Below are 21,455 nucleotides of genomic sequence, written 5' to 3'. Positions count from 1 at the left end.
CCTCTAAGTTCCCTGCCACCCCACCCCTCCAATAAAATCTGGATAGCCTAGAAGAGTAGTTCTTAAAACGTGGTATAGGAACCCACCAGGGTTCCTAAGACTTTTGGAGAGGGTCCAAGAGGTAAAACCTGGTTTGATGATAATGGTATGAGGTGATTTACCCTTCCCACTCTTATTCTTTCATAAGTATATACAGTAGAATTTTCCAGACCTGTGATCACAATACATTGACTATAGAAGCAGCTATGAGGATCCAGCTATCTTCTACGAAGCCATACAATTAGAGAGATTAGTGAAAGTGTGAAACAATGCCACTCTTCTCGCTAACTGCTGCATTTGTTTTGGAAAACAGTTACTTTTCATTAAATATTCTATTTCTGTTACCAAGTAAAGGGCTAATTATTTCTTTTTTAAATGAATTAATATTGTTTAATTCTCCATTCTAATTTCTGTTGTGGCAATACTGACACACTCCACATTGGGATCTTCAGTAATTTTGAAGAGTCCTTATGGCCAGTAAGTGAGCTAGTCTAGAGGAGACTGTGGACAAATACTGGATTAGTGCTTAGCTTGCAGATACACATGTGAATTCTCAACACCACACACTTTCTGGTCTACTTTTTTATGCAGTGGTTATTTCTGAAAAAAATCTTTCACTTGGATTTCAAAAATCAAGTTTCTTTAATCCACTAGAGAGAAATGGGTTGCCATGGAGAATCACAGGCCAAAGGAGTTCTCCGTGTCCAAAGCTACATAAGCTAGTAAGGGGTGGAACTGGGACCAGAACTGAGCATTTCATTCAGGCAAAAAATATTCATTTTTTTGACCATTAAAAAAAATGAATTATCACTTCATCTACTGTCTCTTAAAACCAGGAATGCCTGTGGACGGATACAGTCTAAGGTAAACAGTACTGCTATCAACCATTTTTGACGTCTCTAGTCCACTACACGTTCGAGTCAGCATTTTGGACCTTAGTCACCTAAGAATGACATCACTCATAAGGTTGATTCTGAGATGATGACTATGAACAGAATTTTTTCCCTTTGTAATTTCTTTTGAACAATTTTTTCTTTCATTACAAATGTAACATGTATAGTAAGTAAAAACCAGAAAATGCTTTTTTGTTCTTAACCACTCGTTTTGGTGGATGTCAAGATTTAAGAAGGCCAGTTTAGGACTTCACCTGCACCACTGCACATGCCTCAGAGTATTTCAGGCACTTGGCTGGCAGATTGCTACAATTAACTTCTCTTGTAGGTCGCTTTTGGAAAAAAAAAAAAAAAAAAAAAAAGGCCTGGGAACCGTTTAGGAGTACTGTAATAACTCCTGGGCTGGGGGTCCAATTTGTACGCATAAGGGTAATACAGAAGGCATGGGGGAAAGGAAAACAGGCAAATTAAACTTCACGGGCAATTTTAACTACCGCTGTTCACACTCAACTAGCAGGGAAAGAGCCCTGCTGCTGCCGTTCGGGTTAACTTGACAAAGCAAAACAGACCTTCTGGGATTAACTTTTTCCTTTACACGAAGTCCAGGCTTTACGTTGCAGGGTGTTGGCCACCTGTTCTTTCACCACCATCTCTACCTCCACCACCTCCTTTGTGGCCACAGCAATGTCACAGCCCATACGGGGGGGGAGGGGAGCCGTCAGGAACTCGGCTGCAGATGCATTTTTTCCAAACACAATAACCTCCATCAGTGGTCTCTAAGCACTTTCCCCTGCGCTTCCAAAAGGCGACCTCGCCTCTTACTCATCTATCCGCCCTACACACTGAAAAAGGACCACAAGCCGTCCAGTCTGCGCTTGGGGGAGAAGTTTATACCTTCGTCCCAGAGATGAGAGATGCAGCAGAGAAGGCAGCAACCGAGGCAGCCCAGTACTAGGAAGGGAAGAAGAGGTGCGGGAGCGGAGAGGAGGGTGAGGGAAGGACGGCGAGGGGGAGGGGAGGCCGGAGCGCCGCGGGAGTAACCTCCACCGCACCCGACCGCCCAGAGGGGCGGCCTGCCCGGCCCGCGAGTTTCTCCCCGGCCGCCTCCAGCCGCGGCTCTCGGGAGGAGGAAGGAAGGGGTTCCCCGTCCAGGAAGCAGCCCCAGCGGCGGCCGCCTCCAGCCTCACCCTCCTCAGCCCCGCACCGCCCATTCCTCATTCCCCGCGTCGCCGCGTCTCCCCCTGCAGACCGCCCCCCCAACCGGCCCCGTCCGCCCGGCGGCCCGCCCGCCCAGGCCCCGCACCCGCGCCCCCTTCCCGCCCCTCCAGGGACCCCTAATTCATTCACTCGCCGCCGGCCCCGCCCGGCGCCGGCGAGGAGGGTCGGGACCCCGGCAGGAGCCGCGAGGGGTGGTCCGCTCTGTACCTCTCTCCCGCACCTGGGAGCCGCCGAGCCTCTGGCCCCCGCCGCTGCCTTCAGTGCCTGCGCCGCGCTCGCTCCCAGTCCGAAATGGCGGGGGCCGGGAGTACTGGCCGAACCGCCGCCGCCACCGAAGCCGCCGCCGCCACCGCCGCCGCCGCTGTGCCTCCGCCGCCGCGGCCGCCGCCTAGGAAAATCGAGCTCCGAGCGCACCGATGAGTTCGGGGCCGGGCGGCCGCAGAGGGCAGACCTATCGATGCGCTCGGCGCTCGATTCCTCTCCAGACGGGAGTGCGGCTGAGGGCGATGTGGGAAGAGGGAAGAGCGAGCCTGCTAGCGCCGCCGGGAAGAGGGAGGGGGGGCCGGCCCGGGCCGGGGAGGGGGCGGACCAGGCCGGCGGAGGAGGGGCGGGGGCCGGCGCGGCGGAGGAAGCGGGCGGCTGGGGCCGTGGAGGGTGGGGACGCGCGGCCGGCGTAGTGGCAGAGGGGTTGGCTCTGGGAGGTGCCTCGGCGCGCGCGGATGGGGGCGCAGGCGGATCCACGCGGGGCCCGCCCCCAGGCTCCAGCCGCAGGGCAGGCCAAGAGCCGCAGCCTCGGACCCCGGCCGGCGCGGGCTCGGTACCCCGGCGATGCCGAGGCCAGCGCCGCCCTGCTGTCGGGGCCACACGGGGGAGCTGCGAAAATCCCGCCACCCATGGGGTCGGCCTGCACTTGGGTACATTCATTTACAATCATTTATTGCAAGTGAATAAACATGCAGTCACCCAAAGTAGGAGGCAACTTGGGGGACCTCGGAAGAGACCTGGCCGCCAGTTCCCTGGCCCGGAGCTTTCTGAGCACACCTGGATGATTACCAGTCTCCACAATCGAGGGCTGAGAGCTAGCCCCAAGCCCAGACAAACGCGACAAAATCTTTCACCACTAATTAAGCGGGGGGCGGGGGGGTGGGGGGAGCGGAGGATCTGTTGTTTTCTGTTGTTATTTTTATGTATATTTCGAAGCCATCGCGGGTCACTCAAAACGGCGACCTCAGATATACCTATGGCACCTGACAGTACAAGCAGACGACAGACTATTTTTAAATAGAAGTGCCCTTAATAGTCTAGACTTGAGGAGAATCATTCAAACATTAATTATAAGACAGATTAATCAGTTAACGTTCGGGGAGTTAGCACGTTAAACAATGAAACAATTAAACATAACTCTAGTATGCCCAGAGTCTGCGTTGATAAACTATCTATAAAGGTTTGGGGGAGTATTTTTTAAAAATTGAGGCCTGGCAGACCGGGCGCTTATACCTAGTAGGACCACCCATCTGAGTCTCTGCTCATAGCTCTGTCCTTCTAATCCGCATCATAAAACACCGAATAGTTATTTTAAAGCCCAACTAGTATGTCTGTTAACCTAGGCCTTACACCCGCTGCCCCCTTTTCCTCCTTCCCCTTACGTGGGCTGTACTCTGCCAGGCTGTTTCCTGCCTCTTGTCTCCTGGCACCTGGCACCAGGTGGAAGAGGCAGAAGAGAGGAGACAGGAAACGGGGCAGGGAAAAGAATATGCCTGCCCTAGTTCAGGTAGATACTAAATGCACATATCATCCTTCTTAATCATCACAACAACCTCATGAAGTCAGATGCTTTTCTCTAGTTTACAGAGGAGGAAACAAATTTAGATAGGTTACAAATTGGGTCCAAGTTCACACAGCTGAAAGGAAGTATCTTTCATGTCAGATCATGTTCTGCTCAGAGTGGCTGCCGTCCTGCTTAACATAGAACAAGCATCTTCTCCACATCCTCCATGGCCTTAAATTATTTGACACCCTACTCCCTTTCCTTTCTGAGCTCTTATCCGATATATAATCTGTCTTCCTCACTTCCAAAGATACATGCTGATTCCTAGCTGTTTTTTTGAAAATGCGGGCAGGCTTTTTCAGGGAATTTGCACTTTTGCTGCCTCTTTATCTTGAACACACTGCGTGGTGGCTCAGCTGGTAAAGAATCCGCTTGCAATGCGGGAAATCTGGGTTTGATCCCTGGGTTGGGAAGATCCCCTGGAGAAGGGCATGACAATCCACTCCAGTAGGACAGAGGAGCCTGGAGCTACAATCCATGGGGCCACAAAGAGCCAGACGCGATTGAGCAACTAAGCACAATACAATATATCCAAAAAGCCTTCTTTGACACTTGTAAATCTTTGTTCAAATGTCTTGAATGAATTTCCCAAAAGGTCATCTGGTATTGCATCTCTGTTAAGTATTAGTCGCTCAGTCATGTCCGACTCTTTGGGACCCCATGGACTGTAGCCGAACACATTCCTCTGAACGTGGAATTCTCCAGGCAGGAACACTAGAGTGGGTAGCCATTCCCTTCCTTCTCTAGGGGATCTTTCCAACCCAGGGATCAAACACAGGTCTCCTGCATTGCAAGCAGATTCTTTACCGTCTGAGCCACCAAGGAACCAGAGCATTTACCACTTTTTCTAACACAACATTGGAGAAGGCAATGGCACCCCACTCCAGTACTCTTGCCTAGAAAATTCCATGGATGGAGGAGCCTGGATGGCTGCAGTCCATGGGGTCGCTAAGAGTCGGACACGACTAAGCGAATTCCCTTTCACTTTTCACTTTCATGCATTGGAGAAGGAAATGGCAACCCACTCCAGTGTTCTTGCCTAGAGAATCCCAGGGACGGGGGAGCCTGGTGGGCTGCCGTCTATGGGGTCGCACAGAGTTGGACACGACTGAAGAGACTTAGCAGCAGCAGCAGCAACACAACATACAATTTATTTTGTTTTCTTGTCTGTCTCCTATCAGAATATAAGCTCCATAAGGGTTGGGATTTTTGTCTGCTTTACTTACCACTACAAAAACAATAGACACTCAATAAGTGCATGGAATGTTGAATGACTGATGTTACCTTACTTCTGAACTGTGTGAATCTAATCCTTCTTTAGATAGAATACCTCAAAGTCTCTGTAGTCTTAACAAAATCTGCTTTTAAACTTACCCACATCACCTTCTGATATACCACACCCTGGAGATTCTAAAAGGCAATGGCACCACACTCCAGTACTCTTGCCTGGGAAATCCCATGGACGGAGGAGCCTGGTAGGCTGCAGTCCACAGTGTCGAGAAGAGTCAGACAAGACTGAGAGACTTCACTTTCACTTTTCACTTTCATGCATTGGAGAAGGCAATGGCAACCCACTCCATTGTTCTTGCCTGGAGAATCCCAGGGACAGGGGAGCCTGGTGCGCTGCCGTCTATGGGGTCGCACAGAGTTGGACACGACTGACTCGACTTAGCAGGAGCAGCACATGATGGACACAGTGAGTTTTTGTTACTGAATGAGTTTGCACTTATTTCTAAGTTGCTTTGTAGTCACCCTTCAATGTAAATCACAGATTTATTTTGTCCAATTTCAAATACATGATAAGCTCTTGTTTTCTCTGACAGCTGCTAACACAGTGTTCTCCCTATAGCTGGTGCTCCGTAAATCTTAAAAGGACTATAATATAGAAGAGGGGAAAGCTTTATATAGCACTTCTATGCTGACTATGAAAATTCTGGCATGAGCAGAAATGTAATCCATTACATGTCTCAGTCATCATCTAGGCTGGGGACAGACCTGCATCCCACTGTTCTCTGCACCCCACACCCCTGCCTCACCTCACACATTTCCATCTATCGTAATGTGAGTATATGCACAGCTAGCCTTTCTACCATTGGTCCTAAGCAGCCACCTCCTCCCCAACAAGCTTTTCTTGACCCTGGACTTAAAGTGTGCTTCTTAAGTCCCTTCAGTCGTATCCAACTCTTTTTGACCCTCTGGACTATAGCTTGCCAGGCTCCTCTGTCCATGGGATTCTCCAGGCAAGAATACTGGAGTGGGTTGCCATGCCCTCCTCCGGGGATCTTTCTGATGCAGGGATCGAACCTGCATCTTTTCTGTCTCCTGCATTGGTGGGTGGGTTCTTTACCACTAGCGCCACCTGGGAAGCTCAGACTTAGAGCTGCTGCTGCTACTAAGTCACTTCAGTCATGTCCGACTCCGTGTGACCCCATAGACAGCAGCCCACCAGGCTCCTCCGTCCCTGGGATTCTCTAGGCAAGAACACTGGAGTGGGTTGCCATTTCCTTCTCCAATGTGTGAAAGTGAAAAGTGAAATTGAAGTCACTCAGCCCTGTCCAACTGAGAGCAGTGGGTCTTAAAGGTAAGCATTTCATGAATCACCAGGCATATTTACAAAAATGCAAGTTCCTAGGCCCCTGATCCAGATATCCCATTCAGTTGGTCTAAGATGAACCAGAAATCTTCATTTCTGAAAGTTGAGAAACTCTGACTAGAAATATTCAGATTCCTCTCTCCTTGGCAGTTGCACTTTCTGCTAGCTTTCTTTGCCTGAGTTGCATAGTCTCCCTGACTTTGCCTTTCTTCCCACTCCCCCACCCCCACCACCTCCCCAAGGACAAGCACACAGACCCACACTGATAATGATGCGGCAAGAAAAAGGGGATGACAAAAAGTATTAATATAAACTTTGGTGCTGTCAGACTTGCTCTAAGAGGTAACTGAAGTTTCTAGCTTCTACTATTATACACTCCTGGGCAGGCAGCCACCTACACGTGTACACACACTCACATCATTTTGCTCTTAATGAGGATCATGGGCTTCCCTGGTGGCTCAGGGGTAAAGAATCCGCCTGCCAATGCAAAAGATATGGGTTTGATCCCTGTGTTGTGAAGATCCCCTGGAGAAGGAAATGGAAACCCACTCCAGTATTCTTGCCTGGGAAATACTATGAACAGAGGAGCCCAGTGGGCTGTAGACCCTGAGGTCACAAGAGCTGGACACAACTTAGTGACTAAACACCACCACCCAATGAAGATCATACTTACCCTTTCCTTCATGGGGTACTACTCCCTGACAGAATCAAAAGCTAAAGCAACAGGGACACCCTTGTGTTAGTTGGGCTGTTATGGGATGTAAAATGCCAGGGCATGTCCACAATACTGCAAATGCTGAGGGTTTATTTAAAGAAAATTAGGAAACTTTAGAAAATCGTATCATATCATCAGCCAGAACTCCCATTTGTTCCAGAAATCAACTGCAGCTCTTGTGATCCAAAATAGGCTCTGTTTGCTTGCTCAGCCCCTCTTTAACAAGCATCTATTGCCTGTACTCTAGTAATTTTGCCATTCTCTCAAATCCACATCCCCCTTCTTCTTTTTCATAGTCTCAGCCTGTACTGCCATCTCTGCTTCTGGTGACCACTCCCTGTGACTTGTGTTTAAAACATCCCAAGAGAGAGGATCTGAATGTATCTGTCATTCATTATTCATTAGGATGGGCTTTATGGGACATAGTTTTCCTGATGGGCTACCTGATTGGTGACTTGCTCTTCTTTATGCCTGCTTAGAGACCACTGCCTTTGTTTGAGTGCCAATCCTGGGTCCAGACGTCTAGTGGTGGCCAAGCAGCAGGACATGGAGCAGGGAAAGTTAAGCAAGAGGAGCCACCTATGGCTGTTTACATGGACCCTCCATCAGTTTTCTCAGATGAATAGCTGAATAGGTGCTATTTAGATAGGTTTTTAAAATTAATTAATTAATTTTTGGCTGCTCTGGATCTTTGTTTGCTTTGCACGGGCTTTCTTCAGTTGTGGCAAGTGGGGACTACTCTTTGTTGCAGTGCGCAGACTTCTCATTGCAGTGGACTCTCTGGTTACGGAGCAGAGGCTCTGCGTGCACGGGCTTCAGGAGTTGCAGCACGCAGGCTCGATAGTTACTGCTCATGGCTCTAGAGTGTGAGCCCAGCAGTTGTGCCACACGGGCTTAGTTGCTCCGGGGTATGTGGAGTCTTCCTGGACCAGGGATCAAACCCATGTCCCCTGCATTGGCAGGCAGATCCCTAACTACTAAATTACCGGGGAAGTCCTGAATGGGTGCTATTTATTTCCCTTACCCAGCACATAGTCTCCTCTGGACACTTATTTCAGCAGACTTTGTGTCCCTTTTTGGCATATCTGTTTTCTCCACTAGGTTGTTAATTTCTTAAAGTCCTTGCCCCATTTCACTCTGTATCCTCATTGTTACACCTCTATGTAGTGAATGAAGTTATAACAAAACGCCTGCCTTGTCTCTGCATAGTCACTTCATCTCCTCTAGTTAACTTCTCAGACCATTTCTTTTTTTTTTTTTTTCTGTTTGTTTGGCTGCACCCGGTCTTAGCTGCAGTACGTGGAATCTTAGTTGCAGTACGTGGAATCTTAGTTGCTGCATACAGGATCTTTGCTTGTGGCACATAAACTCTCTAGTTGTGGCACGCAGTCTCAGTAGTTGCAACTCGTGGACTTAGTTGCTCTGAGGCATGTGGGACCTTGGTTCCCTGACCAAGGATTAAATCTGAGTCTCCCTCACTGCAAGGTGGATTCTTAACCACTGGACCACCAGGGAAGTCCCTCTCAGATCATTTCTAAATGAATGTCCAGTCATCTTCTTGGATGCCTGTCAAAACCCAAATTCCCCATCTTATTTCCCCAAGCTACTTCCCTCTCCTTGTTTTTCCCTCACACTTGATCACTGTCATGATCCTTCAAAACACTGAGATTTGAAAATTTAATGTTTACCCCTCTCTGCTTGCAAGCTCCTTTTAATGATACTGCCTAGTCTTTTCTCATCTCTGCCTCATCTACATTCCTTCCTTCACACCTATGTTTCTAGAACAGCTTCCTTACCTCCTGGCTTTCTTCTTTTTCATTCAGGTCACATGGTATTGCCAAGTGAATCTTCCTTACACATGTCTTTCATCGTCATCAAACGTATATTCTGTACCGACTCCATAGAGGCTGCACTCATACAGATTATATATTTTAAAAGTGTAAAGAGTTACAAGCTAAGTTCCTAATGAGTACGTAAAGACTGATCATTACGTTAGAAAATTAGAGAGGGGAAATGATCACTGGCCCCAGTTAAGCCTTCACAAAGACTGACTCTTGCTTATAAATCCTTATTAACTCTATATCCAGTTGCAGCAAGTCCAAATCTTTGGCTCCCAGCTTATGATAGGACTCATGGTCCGGCACCATCCTGCCCTGAGATTTTGTCCCCTGCCTTTTCCCTAAGATGCCTTCTTTTCCTCAAAAAAAAGAAAACCCTCCCTTCTGTGCCGCAAAGCTAGGATATTATGTCTTTGCTCCTTTCACCAGGCATCTTTTTGCCTCTCTCTTTGCTAAAATTCTCTTTCTTTCAAGATCTAGCACAAGTCCTTCCTCCTATTTGAAAGCTTCCTTAAGTATGCCATCTCTTTTTGATCTCTCTCTTTATTATGTCATATGAGTTAATCATGTCTTCCCAAGTAAATTCTAAAATCCCAGAGGCGAGAAGCTCTTAGGTGTGTGACCCCACCCACCCAGACAAGCCTAGTTTACTGCAATTACTCAATACCCACACAATACATATAACACTCTTATCAGCAAGGTAAACATGATGAAAGCAATGTTTGAGAAAGATTAGAATGGCAGCTAAAGGCAGAAAAGATTGGAAGGAAAAAAGACCTCAGGTAAGGTGTTCTGTGGATCATGTAACAGTACGGTGTTAAGTCCCTTCACTCATGTCTGATTCTTTGTGACCCCATGGACCACAGCCCGCCCAGCTTTTCTGTCCGTGGGATTCTCCAGGCAAGAATACTGCAATGGGTTGCCATTTCCTCCTTCAGGGGGTCTTCTCCACCCAGGGATGGAACCCAAGTCTGTTGTGTCTCCTGCATTGGCAGACGGGTTCTTTCCCACTAGAGAAGTTGCTCAGTCGTGTCCGACTCTTTGCGACCCCATGCGCTGTAGCCTACCAAGCTCCTCTGTCCATGGGATTTTCCAGGCAAGAGTACTGGAGTGGATTGCCATTTCCTTCTTTACCACTAGCACTGGCTGAATTTCCAGTCTTATGAACTAGAACAAATTGGTGAATCTCTGGGAGTTTCATGTTTAGGAATGGGATGGTGACATAAGGGTTACTGTTTGTTGAGCTCCGATGAGCCGGACAAGTTTTATACACTCGTGTAAACAAACAGCACATCAGTCTCCTATCTGTTCGCTTCTCCTGTTTCTCACTGTGACCACTGTTCTCCAAGCCACCATCCATCATCCATTTCCCAGGGGACAGTCAACTGCTAACAGGTCTCCTGGCTGCTATTGTTGCTCCTCTGCAATCAAGTCCCATAACAGAGCAGCCAGACTAATTCTTTTCAAAATGCAAACTGAATCGTGTGACCAGCTCAAGCTCTCATTGCACTCAGAGTAAAATTCAAGCTCCTTCAAGCTATTTCATGGGGTTATTTTTGTTCAGTTGCTAAGTCATGTCTGACTCTTTGCAACCCCATGGACTGCAGCATGCCAGCCTCCCTTGTCCTTCACTAACTCCCGGAGCTTGCTCAAATTCTGGTCCATTGAGTTGGTGAGGCCATTCAACCCTCTCATCCTCTGCTGCCCTGAAGTGAAGAGCCTAAGCCACTCCATTTTGTAAAAATTCCCGGAAAAGAGCTTTTTGGAAATCCCCTGACCTCACCCCACCACCTGCGAGCCAATCAGATCCCAGATCAGGATCTCCTGACTTTACCTTCAGGACTTATGACCTGCCCGGGAAATTCGAATTAAGCCCGGGAAATGGGAATCAATCAGAACCCGTGGCCAGCCTGGGAAATGAAAACCAATCAGAACCCAACACCTGACCCTTCCACAGAAGGTAACCAATTAGACGTCTCCCAACCCGGAAACTCCCGTTTTTTGAATTTTTCACGCGCGAATACCCTATATAAGCAATGTAACCCAGAGTTGGGGCTCCTCTCCTTAGCCACTGCGTCGGTAACGGTGGGAGCCCCAGCTCCAGCTTGGTAATAAAGACTTCCTTGCTTTTGCATCGGATACTGGCTCCCTGGTGGTCATTGGGAGATTTCGAGTCTTGGGCATAACAGTAGTTTCTACCTTTTTCAGATCATACCACTCACGACCCTTCCCCTCACTAGGCTTCAACTACACTGCTGCTGCTGCTGCTGCTAAGTCGCTTCAGTCGTGTCCGACCCTGTACGACCCCATAGACGGCAGCCCACCAGGCTCCCCCATCCCTGGTATTCTCCAGGCAAGAACACTGGAGTGGGTTGCCATTTCCTTCTCCAATGCATGAAAGTGAAAAGTCAAAGTGAAGTCGCTCAGTCGTGTCCAACTCTTAGCGACCCCATGGACTGCAGCCTACCAGGCTCCTCCATCCATGGGATTTAGCCACTTCTTTCTTCCTAATTCTCTCCCTGAGGCCTCATACCTGCATTTTCCTGCCAGAGAGCCTCAGCCTGCCTTCTGGTGTCAGCTTAACATTAGCACTTCAGTGAGAGATTTCCCCACACCTTGCTCAATCAGCACCCCTTCACCCTGTTCCCTTACTTTTGCCCTTCAACTAATCCCTGTCTAACACCACGCTTTGCTTAACACTCATATCTGAAATTATCTCCGTCATTTGTTTGCTTGTCTCTTCCTCCCCTGAAATATAAATTTCATGAGCCATAGACCCCTGAATCCTCAGTGCCCAGAGAGAACTTAGCGCATAGTAGTCACATCATAAAGATTTGCTGTTAGGTTGCTCTAAAGAAAATACAAGAACTAATAATAATACACTCTCAGTAAAATCTTTGCAAGTTAATTTCAGTCTCTTGCTTTTGACTCTGTCTACCTAAGGCAATAGGACTTCACTGAAAGCTTGTTTTGTTTCTAAGAAAACCAGAAATTGGGTGTATTCTTTAAAAGAGGGGCTCATTGGATGACTTATTGACAACAAGCTTGATTTCCTAGATTCTCTCTTCCTTAATCACAGTTATTAGATAAGTTGTAAGTTGTAAACTCTGTACATTCGACAGAGCTTTACTTTGCGCATCAGTTGAACATTTTGGAGTCTAGGGGCATTAACCCTTTGGGACCAGGTGTCTAATTTAGTATCCATATGTCCTCAGATGATAGAAGCAAGACATTTTTGAGGGGGGGAGCTAAATTCTTCTAGTCTCTGTGGAAGGTTATATAACCATGTTTTTAAAAGTAGGGAGAGAAGTAACATTGTTTTAACATGTTTGCAAATCTCTTAAAGGCCTGGCTTTACAGAAGCTAGATTTTTCATATCTGCTTTAGACAGATTCTCTGTTTAGACATCACACATAGCATCTAAAAAACTCCACCTATACACTCAAAAGAGAAATGAAAGTGAAAAAAGAAAACAACATTTTGGTGTTACTATGAATATAGATTTGACCTTGAGGAACACCTAAAAATGTCTTCAAATCTCCAGGGGTACCTGAACCATATACTCTGAGAACTACCATTTGAAAGAACTGCTAAATTTTTACTGGTAAACCAGAATCAAATTTAATAGAGACAAAAGCCATGGTTAACTTTTCTAAAGTTATTCTTTTACTTCTTGGAACAGGCTCTCTGAATCCCTTTTAAAAGGCATCGGACCTCCCTGGCAGTCAGTGGTTAAGACTCTGAGCTTCCAATGCAAGGGGCAGGTGTTTGATCCCTGGTCGGGAACTAAGATCCCACATGGCAGGCAACAGTCGAAAAAAAAAAGAAAAAGAAAAGAAGGCTTCCATTGGCAATGGAGTGTAGGAGAAATTATCACTAAGGTAATATGCACAGGTAAAACAGAAGCCCCGAATAATGTACTTCCCTGTGATAATTGCAAACTCTTGTTTTTAGGTCAGTTTTGTGTTCCACAGGATTTTGAAGCACTTTATAAACAACAATTAATTAAACTTCGTAGGACACCAAAGGAATTATTTCCAAATATAATTTTTGTGTATTTGGCAGACAGTTTAACTGACAAAGAGAGTTTCAGTGCTTCCCTGGCTTGAAGGAAAGTTGTGAGCAAAAACAAAGAATTTATCATCAATTTATTGTGACTATAAACACACTATATATTCTCCAGATTGTTTTAATTTATGAGGTTTGTCAGGAGTATGGATAATGTTGTTAAAATGAAAATTTCTGCTCTCAGTGTCTCAGTGTCTCTTTCCCCCTTCTTTCTTCCTTTCTTTCTTCTTCTTTCTCTCTCTCTCTCTCTCCTTCTCTTCCTTCCTTATTTCCCTATTTTGCTCCTTCCTCCTTCCCTTTTTCCCTCTTGCTTCCTTCTTTTCTTCTTTCCTTCCTTTCATATTTTTTGAAAAAATACCCAAACTATGAAACTCCTCAGATATTAAATCTTAGCCTAGCTCCATAAAATACTCTGACCTTCCAAAGTCATCAATTAAGTGTCAAATTCATGTTATATTCTACCCACTGATGTTCAAGTCAGTTGCAAGCTTGTCACTCCTCTATGCTAAACCTCCAGTAGCTTCTCAAGTCATTCAAAGGCAGCCCCCTCAGCATGCCCCACGAGAGACCCCCTTACCTTCCTAGAGGCATGTCCTTCTCCTCTTTTGTTGCCTCACTGGCCTCCTCTCATTCCTTCGACATATCGGCAAGTGCTCACCTCATGGTTTTTGCACTTGCTGTTTCTACCACCTCAGAGGCTCCTGCCCTCTGATCACCCCATGACCCATTCCCTTGTCTCCTTTAGGTCTTTGCTGAAATGCCACTTCCTCAGCAACGTTCCTGACCACCTATTTTAAAACTGCAACTTCTACTCCAGAACTGTCTCTCTTCTCTTTAGCTACTCTTTTTTTCTCCATAGAACTTATCACCATCTGTCTGCCTTCCCTCAGCTAGAAACCAAGCTATACATGAACTAGGATTTGTGTCTGTTCTATTCAATGCTGAATTCTCACCACTAGAACATGCAGGAGACACTCAAGAAATACCTGCTGAGTAAAACAACAAAAAGAACTTAGACACGTGTCATAATAGCAAGAAGGGGACAAATCACAAAAATATGCTAAAATATAATAAATATTTATTTCCAGAAAACCATCCTAAAATCAGCTATTACCTCAAGAAACAAGGACTAATGGACATTCTACTGAATTATTTCTGGCTTAACAATGTTATACAGCTTATATCGTTTTCTAAAAGGTAAAAAACCCAAATGAGTTGTTTAATAGATAAAATCATGAGAGGTATGCTAATTCTCCTCATGATTTTAGATGAGAGAAGGTACTCTGCCTTTGAACATAATTGAATGTTTCTTGTTTTCTCTTTATGATTTAGAATACCTATTAGCCTAAATTCAATGTCATGAAAATAAATCAAAATGAACCAATAACCAATCGGATTTTCTAAGTGAAAATTTGTTGTGATTTATATAAAAATCATATATATATATAAATCAAAGAACAAATTCTACACAAGTGTATGTAATTGTTGATAGAGTTTGAAAAATGAAAGCTCAGAAAGCAGAGCTAAAAATGAAGAAAATGTGAGAATCTATGTTTCATTAAGCCTTCCTCTTGGTTTGGAGTAAAGAGCCTGCCTGCAATGGAGGAGACCTGGATTTGATCCCAGGGTTGGGAAGATCCCCTGGAGACGGGAATGGCAACCCACTCCAGTATTCTTGCCTGGAGAATTCCATGGACAGAGGAGCCTGGTGGAGAATAATCCATGAAGTCACAAAGAGTTGGATATGACTGAGCGACTAACACTTTCACTTTCATATCTAGTTAAGACTGGGAAGGGACTTTCCTAGTGGTCCAGTGGTTGAAATCCGCCTTCCAATACAGGAGATTCAGGGTTGATCCCTGGTGGGGGAACTAAGACCCCCACATGCCTCAGGGCAGCTGAGCCCATACACCACAACTATTGATCCCATGTGCTGTAGAGTCTGTGCTCTACATCTTGAGAAGCCCATAGATTCAGCACAGCCAAAAAATTTTTTTTAATGAAAAGATTGAAAAGATGAGAGAGAGACTGGGAAGATACACGCATCCGGATGGTGGGGGAGTGTTATGTGTGTACTTTTACCACACTGAGTAATGCTTGCTGGTGAGGGCGTCATCAAGGCTAGGAGCTGTCAACTAAGCAAGGTGTTGAGATGATTTAGTTGTGAAAATATCTATAAGTCATTTGTAACTGATATTAAAAGATTTCATACTTGAGCTGGCTTTAAGAAATTTAAGTCATGTTCAGAGTCATCTTGAGCACATGCTTCTCAAGCTGACTTGAATTCTCATGTGCTTTCTTGAGTAGGAGTTGCAGCTAGTTCCCATGGGAGTCTATGATGAATGTGATTGTCTTCAATCGTTTGCATCTCAGAGAGAAAAGACTGAGAATCATTGGTCTGGTTCTTTTTCTAAGAAAAAAGGAAAAATCCTGCAAAATAAAGAAAAAGAAGGAAGAAAATTTTTGATGCCGTTATCAATACAGAGTCGGGTCGTCTTTTTCAAATATTTCTCGAGTAGAACATTTGAAAACCATTCATTGGGAGCTTGCTTTCAGATGGTCAGAGGCAGGCTGCTGGGATGCATGTTACGTTCACAGGGTGAAACATGAGTATATAAAATCCAAAAATCCTAAAATGTGTAATATTATGCATTGAGACATTAACATAAAGCTCAATATCCAAAGGTAGATTGCTTTCAGTTTTCTTTTAAATCTAAAGATTCATAGAGCAGCTGAGAAAAAAAGCACTACTTTGTAACAAGAATTTGGGGTTGGTTAGGTTTCAGTAACATCTCTACCCAAAACAGTAAACAGTGTGTGGATTGGTTTTTATTTTTCCTTATGTGCTGTTGAAGAAACAAGCTGTTGTGGAATTTTGCATCTAGTATGCAATCCTATTTCTATAAATTAAAGAAAGATGTGTAGTATTGCTGTGGTCCTGACTTACCATAAAGAGCTGTAATAAATAAATAATGAGGAATGCAGTGTTCTTGTCTGGAGAATCCCAGGGATGAGGGAGCCTGGTGGGCTGCCGTCTATGGGGTCCCACAGAGTCGGACACGACTGAAGTGACTTAGCAGCAGCAGCAGCATATAAATGCAAGACACTTACACAATTAGTAAATAATAACACTGTAAAGTACATAGTTTTACAGTGAGGATAATCCACATTACCTCTCACCTGGGCTTTTGCCCCTCTCTCCTCCCACTATTTTTCCCTCTTTAAATCCACTTTCATATGCTATTATCAGATTAATCCTCTTGAGGCACAATGCTGACATCTCTCCCTAGTTTAGAAATCATAGGGAATTCCCTGGTGGTCTAGCAGTTAGGACACCAAGCTTGCATTGCAGGGGGCCCTGGTTTGATCACTGATTGGGGGACTAAACTGAGAGGCACAGCCAAAAGAATAAAAGTCGTATCGCCTGTAACACAGATAGCTGCAGAACAAAGTTCAACTCTGAATTTACTTTTCCAGTCTCATTTCCCACTAGCATCCTCCTTCAGGTACCTTACTTTACGCTAAACTTCATTACTTCCCTACTTTTCCTGCCTCTAAGAATCTGCTGCCTGAAATTCTTGTTTTCATGTTTGAATCCTCCCTAATCCTCAAACATTAGCAAAAGCAGGTGTGACACCTATGTTTTTGTTTTATGAGAAGGTGAAAACAGTAGGCTCTCCATATGCATGAGTTCTGCATCCACAGACTTAAATAACCCGGGATTGAAAATATTCAGAAAAAAAAAAATTCAGAAAGTTCCCCAAAGCAAAACTTGAATTCATCACATACCCAGCAACTATTTGCATAGCATTTACATTGCATTAGATATTATCAGTAATCGAGAGATGATTTAAAGTATATGGGAGAATATGTGTAAGTTATAAGCAAATACTATGCCCTTTTATACAAAAGACTCAAGCTTTCTCAGATTTTGTTATCTTCAGGGGCCTTGGAACCAATTTCCCAGAGTTGCTGAGGGACTATTGTACCTTCAAACAGTACAGCTCTTTAACTGCTATTTTCCTACTGCCCTCTTCAAAGTGGGCTTCCCTGGTGGCTCAGTGGTAAAGAATCCACCTGCCAACACAGAAGATGAAGCTTTGATCCTGGTTTGGGAAGATCCCCTGGAAAAGGAAATGGCAGCCCCCTCCAGTAGTCTTGCGTGGGAAATCCCATGGACAGAGGAGCCTAGTGGGCTCAAAAAGTCAGACACAACAGTGTCTAAACAACAACCTCTCCAATGTATTTTCATCTTGCCCTTAACAACTTTCATGACAACATAATAACTTAAAAACAGTTTAAAAGTCCCACTTTTAGAGACTGTTTGGAGGAGCCATCCCTCTCATTCCCAACTAGGCACCTTCTGACTTCAAGTCTCTGCTCAGATGATACAATCTTCACAAAAGCTCGTCTCTGATTCACTTAGCAAAAAGTAATTTCCACTCTCCTCAGCTCTCACTACTATATCCACCTTTTTTTTTTTTTTAACTTTTTGTCCATGCTACTCAGGATCTTATTTCCCTGATCCAGAATAAAACCTGCACGCCTTGCAGTGGAAGAGTGGAATCTTAACCACTGGACCACCAGCAAAGTCCCACACTGCATCCACTTCTTTTATTCATTGTCTGTGGGGCCTTCTAGGTGTCCTGTGCCAGAAACTACAAGGTGAGAATGATCCTGCTCCTATGTGTTTCACTGAACCCTCCTATGGTTTTTTTTTGTGTTAGAGTTTTTTCAGTGTTCAAGGAATAAGCACACCCAGTGGAAAAGTGAAAGGTGAGTCTCAGTCGTGTCTGACTCTTGGCCACCCCATCAACTGTAGCCCGGTAGGCTCCTCTGTCCTTGGGATTCTCCAGGCAAGAATACTGGAATGGGTAGCCATTTTCATCTCCAGGGGATCTTCCCAACCCAAGGATCAAATCCAGGTCTTCCACATTGCAGGCAGATTTTTAACCAGCTGAGCCACCAGAGAAGCTGCAGGCAATCCCCTAATTGATAGAAATATATTATGAAGCTCTGTAGAGAAGTAAGAGCAAGAACCACAGTCTCTAAAGTCAAATCACTGGGGAGTCTAAATCCAGGACATAGCAGTGCTCTGGACTCTGCAGGCTCAAAAGAAACTCTAGCCATATGCTCAGCTAGCCATCCCCATTCGAACTCAAGTAGCACATCACTGCTTGCTCCTTATTCTTCTTTTCTGTCGTCACAGTGACAGTAAGCATCTATCTCTACTTCTTCAACTTCAGTAGTGTTAACTTTTGGAAGGTGAACTTTGTCAGACTGTCTGGTGAGGGACTCATCAATTTCAGACTCCTGTCTTGGGCAGAGCTTGTGCCCCAGACAGCCTCTGGGATTTTGGTATTGGTTTCAGATCCAATCTTCGAAGCATATTGGGATGCAACATGTATATAATAAGTAACAATTTTTAGCTGTTTTTCTTTGAAGTTGGCTATGAATCTATCAGACAATCAAAGCTTCACACCAGACATACCTTGATTATATAGCTGGTTGTAATGATTCATATCTCCTAGTTGGATTGCAACCTTCTTGAAGACATAATTGTGTTCCATTCATTTTTGGATCCTCCATAAAGACTAGTTTTAGTACCTGGCACAGATACTGCATAAATATATGCAGATATGTGCCAAGATTACACCCCAAGTGTAAATCCTATACCTCCTGAGAAAATGCTAAGAAGTCCAACCTGGCCCTGGTTATTCTCTAAGGTGGCTGTGTATCACCCTTGTTCTCAGCAGCCATCACGCTGAAATAGAATTTCATTGCTTTTATATATGGTTGTATCCAGAAGAAGGGTGCAAAGTCAAAGGTGGGGGTGGAGGTGCAGGTCGATTGCCAGTTTGCCTTTTTCTCCACTGTGGTATGTTATAAACAGTTTCATAAGGTTTCACGAGAGCCTGGGGCCTCTGTATACATTATGAAATGCTGAACTAATTGCCAGTTGATGTTTTAAACGTAGTAGAAACAAATTTTAGGGTAGGAGAAAGAATGTGAAACAAACTTTAGATCCCCAAACCACATTTCTAGTCCAGTTCTGATTTGGCAGCCATCCAGAGGGGCCACATTAAGATACAGATGACATTCTAAAAACAGAGACTTACTGGTACATTTCCTGTGATATATATTTTTCTCTCTGAGTAATTTGTTGTTTCTCCTTCTTCTTTGTATCTTCTAGATTGTATTTCTAGTAGTGGTCCCATATTTACATAAAACAAAACATTTTTACTTTTTTGTCTTTAACACTACTCTCCTAGAAACTTTTTATCACTAGGTTCTGTTTCACATTCACTTCCCAAGATTTCTGTTTCTCTAACTTTCATGCATTGGAGAAGGAAATGGCAACCCACTCCAGTACTTTTGCCTGGAGAATCCCAGGGACGGCGGAGCCTGGTGGGCTGGGGTTTATGGGATCGCACAGAGTCGGCCACGACAGAAGCGACTTAGCAGCAGCAGCAGCAACACAAATTATCTGTAACTGTACTTTGTCATAAATATTTTTGATGTGTATATTTCTTTTAGTAATGATCTTTCCTGGAAAGAATACCAAATAAAATAAGTCCATAAAAAATGTAAAATGCCTAGGTAACATCTCATTTGACTTTCAAATTGCTTATCAAATATGAATGCTTTCACCCCAAAAGAGAATAATTTATTCTTATGCTTTTCCTGCATGATTACCTCAGCGTTTGAAAAGAGAAGCACAAAAATCATTTTGTAAGGCATTTAGTTGGAAATTTTTTCCTTAGAAACGTTGCTACTTGAACTGAAAGAATGAGAGGAGTGAATGTTACATGCATAGGAAGATAGCTATTATGAATGCATGAAACAGCACCAACTCTGTTTAGAGAATAATTCTAAAGCATTAATGAATTAAACAAATGAATATTTCAACTTTCTACTGGAAAAAAGAACAGGATGAGTTCTTTAGACGATTTTATCTCAATATATGATCCATCAGTTTTAATCTCTTGAGTTGACTTGGGAAATTATATATGTAGTTTCCATATTAAATGCTTTGTTACCCAGGAAATGCAGGCTTTTGTGGCACAGCTCTTAATATTATACATAATGTATGACCAACATCAGCTTCAATTTATATTCAGCAAGTCTTCTTTGCAAAGCATCCGGACCATTAGTAGAGACAAACGTGTTTACCCAAAACTTTACACACCACTCTGCATTTGCCATAATGAAAACGTTAATAGTCCAAATGGCATTCTATTTTATCACTAAATGTTCTCGTTGTCTATTATTTACAAATGAAGCTATGTCGATCACGTACATAAACTGATAACATCAACACACAGAGCGCCCTTCAAGAATCTCAATATAATACACCATCTGTGCATTGTTCCTGCAGGAATCTGTGAGTGCTAACAATATGTTTAGAGTCAGAGGTACTCTTGTAGTTGAAAATCTCTGTTGGAGAATCCTTTTCTGTGTTTACTTGGGAACAAGGACCCATAATGTTATGTTCAACAACATAATCTGGTTTCATTCAGGAGATAATTTCCTTTCCTAAAAGAATGTTTTTTTTTTCCTTCTTTTAGGCCTAAACCAAGGGACTTTCAAGATAGAATGTAAATTATTTTATAACAGCATAAAATAGAAACACAGCAATTGGGCCTAAGCTTCCAGATTCTTTCTCATATACTTGGAGTAGAATGATGCAATGAAAGACACTGACTACTTTGCTTTTAATTTCTAGTTTGTTCTCTTTTTTAAAATTTATTTCTTTACTTATTTTTGGCTGCACTGGGTCTTTGTTGCTGCACCTGGCCTTTCTCTAGTTGCGGCGAGCTGGGGCTTCTCCTCCTTTCGGGTCCAAGCGTCTCACTGTAGTAGCTTCTCTTGTTGCAGAGCATGGGCTCTCGGGTTCGAGGGTTCAGTAGTTGTGGCCTCTGGGCTTAGTTGCTCCTGGGCATGTGGGATCTTTCCAGAGCGAGGTTTGAACCCATGTCTCCTACACTGGCAGGTGAATTTTTAACCACAGGACCACCAAAGAAGACCCTCTAGTTTATTCTTTGATGAGAAAATTTCCCTCTAAGTATTTAAAGCACTTTTTAGAAATTAGGGCCTCCTAGTAGCTCAGTACAGATGTGAGAGCTGGACCGTAAAGAAGGTTGAGCGCCAAAGAATTGATGCTTTTGAATTGCAGTGCTGCAGAAGACTCTTGAAAGTTCCTTGGACTGCAAGGAGATCAAACCAGTCAATCTTAAAAGAAAATCAACCCTAAATACTCTTT

At 44.3% G+C, this 21,455-nt stretch overlaps 1 protein-coding gene across 4 annotated transcripts in view; it reads right to left on the bottom strand.

Annotated features, from left to right (window-relative positions):
• KRAS (KRAS proto-oncogene, GTPase) overlaps positions 1-2,544 on the bottom strand; it is a 44,188-nt gene extending 41,644 nt beyond the window's left edge. For 3 of the 4 annotated variants that reach the window (XM_018048391.1, XM_018048390.1, XM_018048388.1), the window contains exon 1: positions 2,358-2,544. The gene's annotated coding sequence lies outside the window, so the exon portion shown is untranslated. The remainder of the gene's footprint in view (positions 1-2,357) is intronic. The other variant, XM_018048389.1, reaches the window with a different exon arrangement.

Source organism: Capra hircus, chromosome 5 (assembly GCF_001704415.2).
Source record: "Capra hircus breed San Clemente chromosome 5, ASM170441v1, whole genome shotgun sequence".
NCBI lineage: Eukaryota > Metazoa > Chordata > Mammalia > Artiodactyla > Bovidae > Capra > Capra hircus.
The sequence above is the reverse complement of the archived record's forward strand: the minus strand, read 5'-3'. Positions and strand labels throughout refer to the sequence as shown.